This window comes from Fukomys damarensis, unplaced genomic scaffold (assembly GCF_012274545.1).
Source record: "Fukomys damarensis isolate Sample0158 unplaced genomic scaffold, DMR_v1.0_HiC HiC_scaffold_37, whole genome shotgun sequence".
In the NCBI taxonomy this organism is placed as follows: domain Eukaryota; kingdom Metazoa; phylum Chordata; class Mammalia; order Rodentia; family Bathyergidae; genus Fukomys; species Fukomys damarensis.
The window spans coordinates 12,858,830-12,867,000 of record NW_022900949.1 but is presented as its reverse complement, the minus strand read 5'-3'; the positions used below and the strand labels follow the sequence as shown (position 1 = coordinate 12,867,000).

At 34.9% G+C, this 8,171-nt stretch overlaps 1 non-coding gene across 1 annotated transcript in view; it reads left to right on the top strand.

Moving 5' to 3' along the window:
* Window positions 1–771: 771 nt before the first annotated feature.
* LOC104857040 overlaps window positions 772–8,171 on the top strand; it is a 9,039-nt gene continuing 1,639 nt past the window's right edge. Inside the window, exon 1 of the transcript XR_004515594.1 lies at window positions 772–832. This is a non-coding gene — a transcript (uncharacterized LOC104857040). The remainder of the gene's footprint in view (window positions 833–8,171) is intronic.

Sequence of the window (8,171 nt, the reverse complement as noted above, 5' to 3'; positions counted from 1 at the left end):
AAAATCCATCCATGATAGCTTTTATTTATACTCTTTAAACCTCACTGCCTAGCACTTAGAAGAATTCAATGATCCTTGATTAAGATGAAGGAAGACTATGTATACAAAGATGATTGCAAAGATTGCTCCATCCAGTCCAGGAGCAAAAGGCTTAACTTAATAAAGACATGTTTGTAGTTCATGTGGTAAAGATACAGAAGAAATATTGAGAAAAATATTAAAGTAACCCAGAAGAAGAGACACTGATGTATCTAGGGGAAATAATCATAATCAAGGAAAACTTCACATCACAGACTGAGTCTTACAAAATGGATTTTAAAAAAAAGTCAGAAAAGCAGACGAAGACATCTCGGATTATAAACAAATAATAGTAGTATTAGAGACTGTTAATGATAACACACTTACTGGGTTCTTTAAAAGTAGCTGTGATGAGGTAGAAAATAATGTGTAGTGTGGATTTTCGTATTTCTGTGGTATTTTAAACATTTCTGAGAGTTCATCTGTGCTGAGTGGATGAATTCATGATGAATATTTTAAGAGACCTGTATGTCTTCCATGTGGTGTTATCTAATGTCTTTCCACATAATTTGTTAATTTGGGGATAATTAAAAGTATTTCTGAAACATTCAACTAAAAATTAGGCTTAATTCAAATTCTTCACTTGGAAAATAAATTTGTATTATTAATTTTTATTATTTTCTATTTTATAAAGTTTCTTGCTTTTTATGTAACCGTTCTAAATAGTTTATTTTTCCTTTGTATATGCATTTTTTCAGAAGTACCAGAAGAAGGGCAAGAAAGGCTGGATGGCTGTGAAAATATCCAGGAGCAGGTGGGTAAAATTTTACATTTATATGCCTGGTTTAATATTGTTTTGTTTGCTTTAATACGGCAGTTTAGGCCAGACGCATTTACTTTTCTTTTAGTAAAGAAAAGAGTAGTCTTTAGATTCAGTAAATCACAATTTAATTCTTTATAATTTTGGTAATTATGGACAAGCTATTCTAAGAATCTCTAGTATTTTATAGCTAAACTTTAGCATTGAGCCAAAATATTTTCTGAACAAGGTCTGTGCTTCCACTTGTATAATCTCTGATGTGAGAAACAATGCAACAGTGACAATATTGAGTTTCACACAGTGATTGCCCAAGTGCCTCAGCATTGGAGTTTGATGTTACCAATTTCTAGGTTAAAGATTCAGTTGCCTCCTGGTCTCTAAAAGATTCAGTGTCTACACTGAGGTGTCATAGAATCAACCCAATTCAGAGGATCATGCCTTCCAAAATGATACTTTTGGGGTTAGGGTACAAATAATAACTTTCTTCTTTCATTTTAATATAAGAAATTGATAATTATTACTAAAATGTTTTCATCCACTGTCCTTAGTGCTGAGCTAGAACATGTTACAAGTGGACTTAACACAGGTAGTTCATATAGATTGATAACACTTGCACACACTGTCATGGTGTATAATTTGAGTCATTCTACTGGTGATTTTGTGTCTTTGTAATTTAAAGTTTGTCTATACTCCAGCTACTAATCTTTAGAAAATGACTTTAATGTACTGCAAGGGTTTCTTATTTTAAAATAGTGAGGTAAAATATATGAGAAAAGCTTTATGACATTAAGCATCATCTAATTTAGTTTTGGTAAATTTAGCACATACTTAAGTACAGTCCCCACAAACATGGAAAAAGTTATGTTTCCTGGTTCATATTTTTCTCTTGTTTTAGGGTATTGCATATTATTTTTCCTTTTTTCTTTAGAATTCACTGAGGAGGGAGTAACTAAGTATATGAAGAAATAAAACCAGCTAAACTTTAATTTTTCTAGTTTTCTAATTTCCAAACCTTTTGATTAAGAATAAGATTATTTTAAAAACATTGAGGTAATTGACCATGTGAAAGAGGAAGAAAAGGGCTAAAGGTGTCGGGAAAATGGGAAGGGTAGGGGATAGGTAATAACGGAAAAGAAAAAAAATGTGAGAAAATGAAAATATGGAAATAAATTGTTTGTAAATATGGAGGGGAAGAGGGGTGAAGGGAGGACAGGGACAATAGGAAAAAAATGAGAACCAAGACCTGTCATGTAAAAGGTACAAGATACAAATAATGAATGCAACAGTACTGCATCCCTAAAATGTATGAATAAACTGAATAAAAAATGCACCTTTACAGAAAAGGCATCTGAGAATCCAGCCAATGAAACTAATGCTCCACTTTCACATCTGCAAAAAATGTCTCAAGAACCAGAAAGGAATATGGATAATGATAGAGGGAATATATCTGCACCCTTGGGACCTTCTTATGTGAAAAAGCATAGGAAATATTGATTCTGAAATACAACTTAGAGCAGAAAAATAATGTACAACTCATCCCAAATTAGTTAAAGCAGAGGATTGGTGAAATCTTTGAAACATAACAACTTGCTTTGTTCTGAGCCAGAGCCATCACTTGAAAACTCTAAAGGTGGAACAAACTTATGTTATTAGTAATGTTTATGATGTATAATAAATACATGCATCTTGGGGAGTTGGTAAAGGTACATATTGCATGCAACCTAGTCCTTTTTGCTTCTCCTTCTGATCCTCTTCTTTAAATCCATCTCCAGATCTATTTCTATTGCAAAAGATCTATCTCCATGTATCATGTAATCTTTTACTTTGCTGTTTGAATTATTTATACTTTGGGTTTCCCGTGTAAGAGAACCCATCTGATACATGAAGCTTCTATGACCTATTTATTTCACTAGCATGATGGTCTCAAAGAATATCCATTTTCCTACAAATAACTAAAGTTTATCCTTCTATATATCTGAGCAGAACTCCCTTGAATATATATGAGTGTATATATCACATTTTCTTTACCCATTCATCTGTTAATGGACATGTAGTCCACTTTCAAGATTTAGCTTTTATGGTTTATCCTACTATTAATAATGGGTATGTGTGTTTCACTGAAAGGTAATGTCTTTAAGTCTTTGGGAAAGATACTTAGAAAAAGCATAGCCAGATGAAATGGAATTTCTAGTTTTAGTTGTTTAAGGAATCTCTATAGTGATTCACATGGTAGTTACACTGGCTTACACTCACACCGACAATGTAGAGCAGTCTCTTTTTTCCCCACAGCCTCTCCAGCATTTGTTGTTTTTTGAGTTCCTGATGTTTGCCACTCTTTCTGGTGTAAGGTGGGGTCTCACTGTTATTTTAATTGGGATTTCTCTAGAGACCAGTGATTTTGAACAATTTTTCACATACTTATTGGCCATTTGTATTCATTTTGAGAAGGGTCTGTTCATTTCATTTGCCCATTTTTTATTGGGACTTTTATTTGGGGAGGTCTAATTTTTCTTGAGTTTTATAATTGTAGGCATTAGTCATCTGAGGACAATTTTTCCCATTCTGCGGGTTGTTTCTTCTTACCTTTGCTGTGAAGAAACTTTAATTTGATATAACTGGATGTGTTGATTCTTTTTGTAAATTTTTAAATTTATTAGTACATTTTGCTTTTCATGTAGTTTAAAATCATCTTGGGAAATGGTTACATGTACAGATTATAGCGTGTTATTTTCTCTTTTTTTAAATCCCCTTCTCAGAGGTCCCCTCCCCTCCCATCTCTTCCAGTTTCTCTATCCCATTTTTCATTCCTGTTGCTATAATTTGCCTTGGCTCATGTTATGGCACATAATGTTGACATTAATTGGATGATTGGGTTCCTGTACATGGTATATCTTTATTATTCCTATTTCTTCTTCTCCTCCTCCTCACCCCTTGCCCTTGTTCCCATTCCCTATTGCAAGAGATCCATCCCCTTGTATCTTTCTATCCATCCTTTGTCATTTTCTTTGTTTCTACTTTGCCTCACTCGAATGAGAGAAGCCATACCATACTTAAGCTTGTTAGTCTGGTTTATTTCACTCACGTTATATTTTCCAGGCGCATCCATTTTCCTGAAATTGGCTCAGATGTGTCATTCTTTATAGCCAGTTAGTATTCCATTATATATAGAAAGCACATTTTCTTTATCCATTCAGCTGCTGATGGATATACAGGCTGCTTCTAGGATTTGGCTCTTAATGAATTGTGCTGCTATAATCATTGCTATGCATCTGTCTCTATCCTATGATGTCTTAAGCTCTTTGGGAAAGATACCTATCAGGAACATAACCAGATCACATTTGTTGATTCTTGGCATTATTTCTCATGCAATTAGAGTTCTGCTCAGAATGCCTTTGTCTGTGTCTGTCTTCAATAGTTTAGCCTCTTTTATCTTCCAGAAGACTGCTCTGTTTTAAAATCAATGTGTTTCACCCATTTTTATTTTAGTGCATAGAGATATGGATCTGGAGTCAATCTTCTGCAAGTGGTTAACCAGTTTTCCCACACCATTTTTAAAGAGGCTGTCTTTCCTCCAGTATGTTTTTGGAACCTTTGTCAAAGATGAGATGTCTGCATGTGCTCACGGCTGTTTCAGCATCCTCTGCTCTGTTCCATTGATCTACATGTACGTTTTGTGCCAGTACCATGCTGTTTTTAGTCACTATCAATTTGTGATACAGCTTGGGCTCTGGGATTATGTTGGTGGCTCTCTTCTGGTTCCACATAAATTTTGGATTGTTTTTTCTAGTTCTGTAAAGAATGCTGTTGCTATTTTCATTTAATTTGCATTAAATCTATAGGTTACTTTTGGTAATATGGCCATTTGGTCAATTTTAATTCTGCTTGTCCGAGAACAGAGAATATGTTTCTGTTCTCTAGTGTCTGTGATCTCCTTTATGAGAGTATTATAGTTTTTGTTGTAGAGGTCTTTTACTTCCTTGATTAAGTTAATAGCTAGTTATTTAATTTTTTGAAGCTATTGTGGATGGTATTGTTTTACTAATGCCTTTCATAGTGTGTTCATTATTGATGTACAGGAATGCTACTGATTTATATGTGTTGCTTTGTGTATCCTTCTGCTTTGTGGAGTTTGTTTATTCTTTGAGACTTTTGGTGAAATTTTTTGGGTATTCCATGTACGGGACCATGTCATCTGCAAAAAAGGATAGTTTATGTTCTTCCTTTGGTGTATGGATCCCTTTAATTTCTTCTCTTGCCTTACAGCTCAGGCTGATGTTTGAAGTGCTGTGTTAAACAGGAGTGGTAAGAGTGGAAAACTGCCTTGTTCCTGATTTTTGGAGAAAAGCTTTGCAATTTTCTCCATTTACTCTGATGTTGACAGTGGATTTTGTCATAAATGGCTTTTACTAAGTTGCTATAAGGTCTTTCTGTGTGTATTTTGCTCAGGGTATTTATTATAACTAAAGGTTGGATTTTGGATGAGTCTTTCTCTGCATCTATTGAGATGGCCATGGGGTTTTCATCCTTGCTTCTGTTTATATTATATTTTGTACTTAGTGATTTACATATACTGAACCATCCTTGCATCCTAGAGATGGAGCCGGTTTGATCATGACATGTGATCTCTTTAATGAATGGTTGCATTCTGTTTGCCAGTTTCACATTGAAGATATTTGTCATATATATTCATTGAAGAGATTGGTGTGTAGTTTTTCTTTTTTGTGAAGTTTTTTTTTCAGGTTTTGGTATGGGGGTAGGACTAGCTTCAAAGAATGAGTTAGACAGCACTCCTTCCCCTTCCATTTCATTCAAAAGTTTGAAGAGTATTGTCATTGAATCCTCCCTGAAGTTCTTGCAGAATTGAGCAGTGAGCCCATCAGGTCCTTTGCTTTTCTCAGTGGATAGTTTTTGGGGGGCGTTTTGTTTTGTTTTGTTGCCTCAGTTTCATCACGTGCTACTGGATTATCTTCTTGCTTTTGATAAATCATATGTGTGTAGACATCTATCTGTCTATTTCTCCTACAGTCAGCCAATTTATTAAATACAAGGTTTCAAAGTAGTTACTTATAATCTTCTATTTTTTACCAGTGTTCATTGTGATCTTGCAAGATCATCAAAGTTTTAAGTCTGAGTTAGGCATGTTACAAGGAGAGTTCTTGGCTTTGGAGAAAAGAAAGTTTAAGTTAGCTGAGCATGGTGGTACTCTGGGAGGACAAGGCAGGAAGATAGCAACTTTGAGCCCAACCTGGGCAACTTCGCAGCTTAGCAAAACCCTGTCTCAGTATGAAAAATGTATAAAGGGGAAACAGCTCACTGTGGTGATCCTGGGTTCAACCCCCAATACTACTCTCCCCCAGATGAGGTAGGAATCAGCAGATGTCGTGGTCCACACTTGCAATCTCAGCTACTTAAAAGCAGAGGCAAGAGAATTACAAGTGCAACCCCATCCTGGGCATCTTAGTGAAACGCTGTCTGAAAAATAAAAAGGCCTAAGAAGTAGCTCAGTAGCATAGGGATTGCAGAGTGTGCAAGGGTAATTTGCATACTGGTAGTCCATTTCTCTCTTTGCCAGTTACATTCTCATTTTCTACTAATGTAAAGGTCATGTATAAAGTGGGGTTATCTAAATATAAAATGTGTCCAGAAATAGATAATTCCTGCTATCTAAACTATAGGAATACAGATAAACATTCTCATAATAGTTGTTTAGTACTGCATCAGTCTTTCTGTGAGTCTGCCAGGTTGCATGTAACCTGGGAAGCTAATTTACCCACATGCCTTGTGACCTGAATCAAGCTAAGCATAGAGGATGTTGCTTTAAAAATGATAAAGTCTAGGGTTTTATTTTTCTACTGGTTTAATAAATGTTTAATAAACATTTATTATGTTTAAACCATAAGAGGCATCTGAAATGGAACAGAAGCAGTGAGTGAGAAGAGACGCAAAAATATATCTTTATGCTATACAAGTTCATCTGTCTATGCAAATTTATTTTTGTACTCAGATCATTGGAATGTATAGTCCCAAGATGACCACTTTAGGTGATTTTAATAAGCCTGTATCCTTCCACATATTTTTTTATTACTGCTCTTAAATTTTGTTTCCTTTAAATCACCCTTTTACATCAAGTTGTTTTATAAAGTTTTTTTTCAAGTTTTTGCATATAGGATATTATCATGAGCAGCATAAATCCTCAGTCAAACATTTGGTATTTGACTCCTACAAAGCAAACTAAGTTCTGTAGTACACTAATTTTGAAGACAAAGAAAAATCTAGAGATATTTTTAAGAAGTCGATGAGGCTTCTCATACCCCCACAAAGCCATTCCATCATTTTGCCAAAAATCACACTTGCAATTCATTGGATTGATTTAAGGAGAATTCATCTTATAATTTGTCGAGTCCATCAGTATGGAAATATATTGCCTCTTTTGGTGCCATAAAATGCAGGGCAGTGCCACTGAGAAGCTTTGCAGGAATCATTTCAGCTCAGTCACTCCCATACTTCTTGTGTTGTGGCCAACTTTGGTTTGAGTATATATTTCTGTGAGTACCTGCACTCTTGAATTCCCAGTTCAGTATCCAAATGGAAATCCAGAAAATATAAGCTTCCTTTTGTTACTCAAAGCCCCACAATAGCACATTTTCTAAGACAGAGAAAACACACTTTGTCTTTTTCCTTTTTTCTTCTACCAATCTTACAGGGAAAGAAAATGTTGGATCACAAAGTGAATGAAAAGAAAAGCACATAATTATTCTTTTTTGAAATTTGGAAAGTTTTGGGTTTTTTTTTGTTTTTTAGTTAGGTATGTGGTATACATTTCTTTGTGCTTTAATCGACTACTTCCTTTTAACAGTGTTTTTTCCTTAAAGGTTCGGGTATTAAACTTTTAGACCCCCCCCAAGTTTGAATTATAAAACATAATGAAATATATGTCTATGTTTTAGGGGAATAAAATGACACCCTGAGTTACCTTTCTCAAGAACAGAATTCCAGAATGTTATTAGATGGGATTGTGGAAAATTGTTTTTGTGAGCAAAAGGAGATAGAAATGGCCCCAGAGAAAATGAGTCCTGAGGCCATTTTCAAATGCCTGTGTTTGTCTTTGTACATGTGCTAAACTACAGATATATATGGAAATCATGGAAGATTTTCAAACAATGTATGTGTGTACTAAATACAGTATATTGGTACCATTATGCACCAATGGCTGGTACCACTTTGAACTTATAAAGTAATGATCTTCATTGACATCCACTGGTCTGCAGCAGTCAAGTGGTCAAATTTACAGTGGCCTTGCCTTGAGGAAAGGTTTTTAATAGTTCCCATAGGC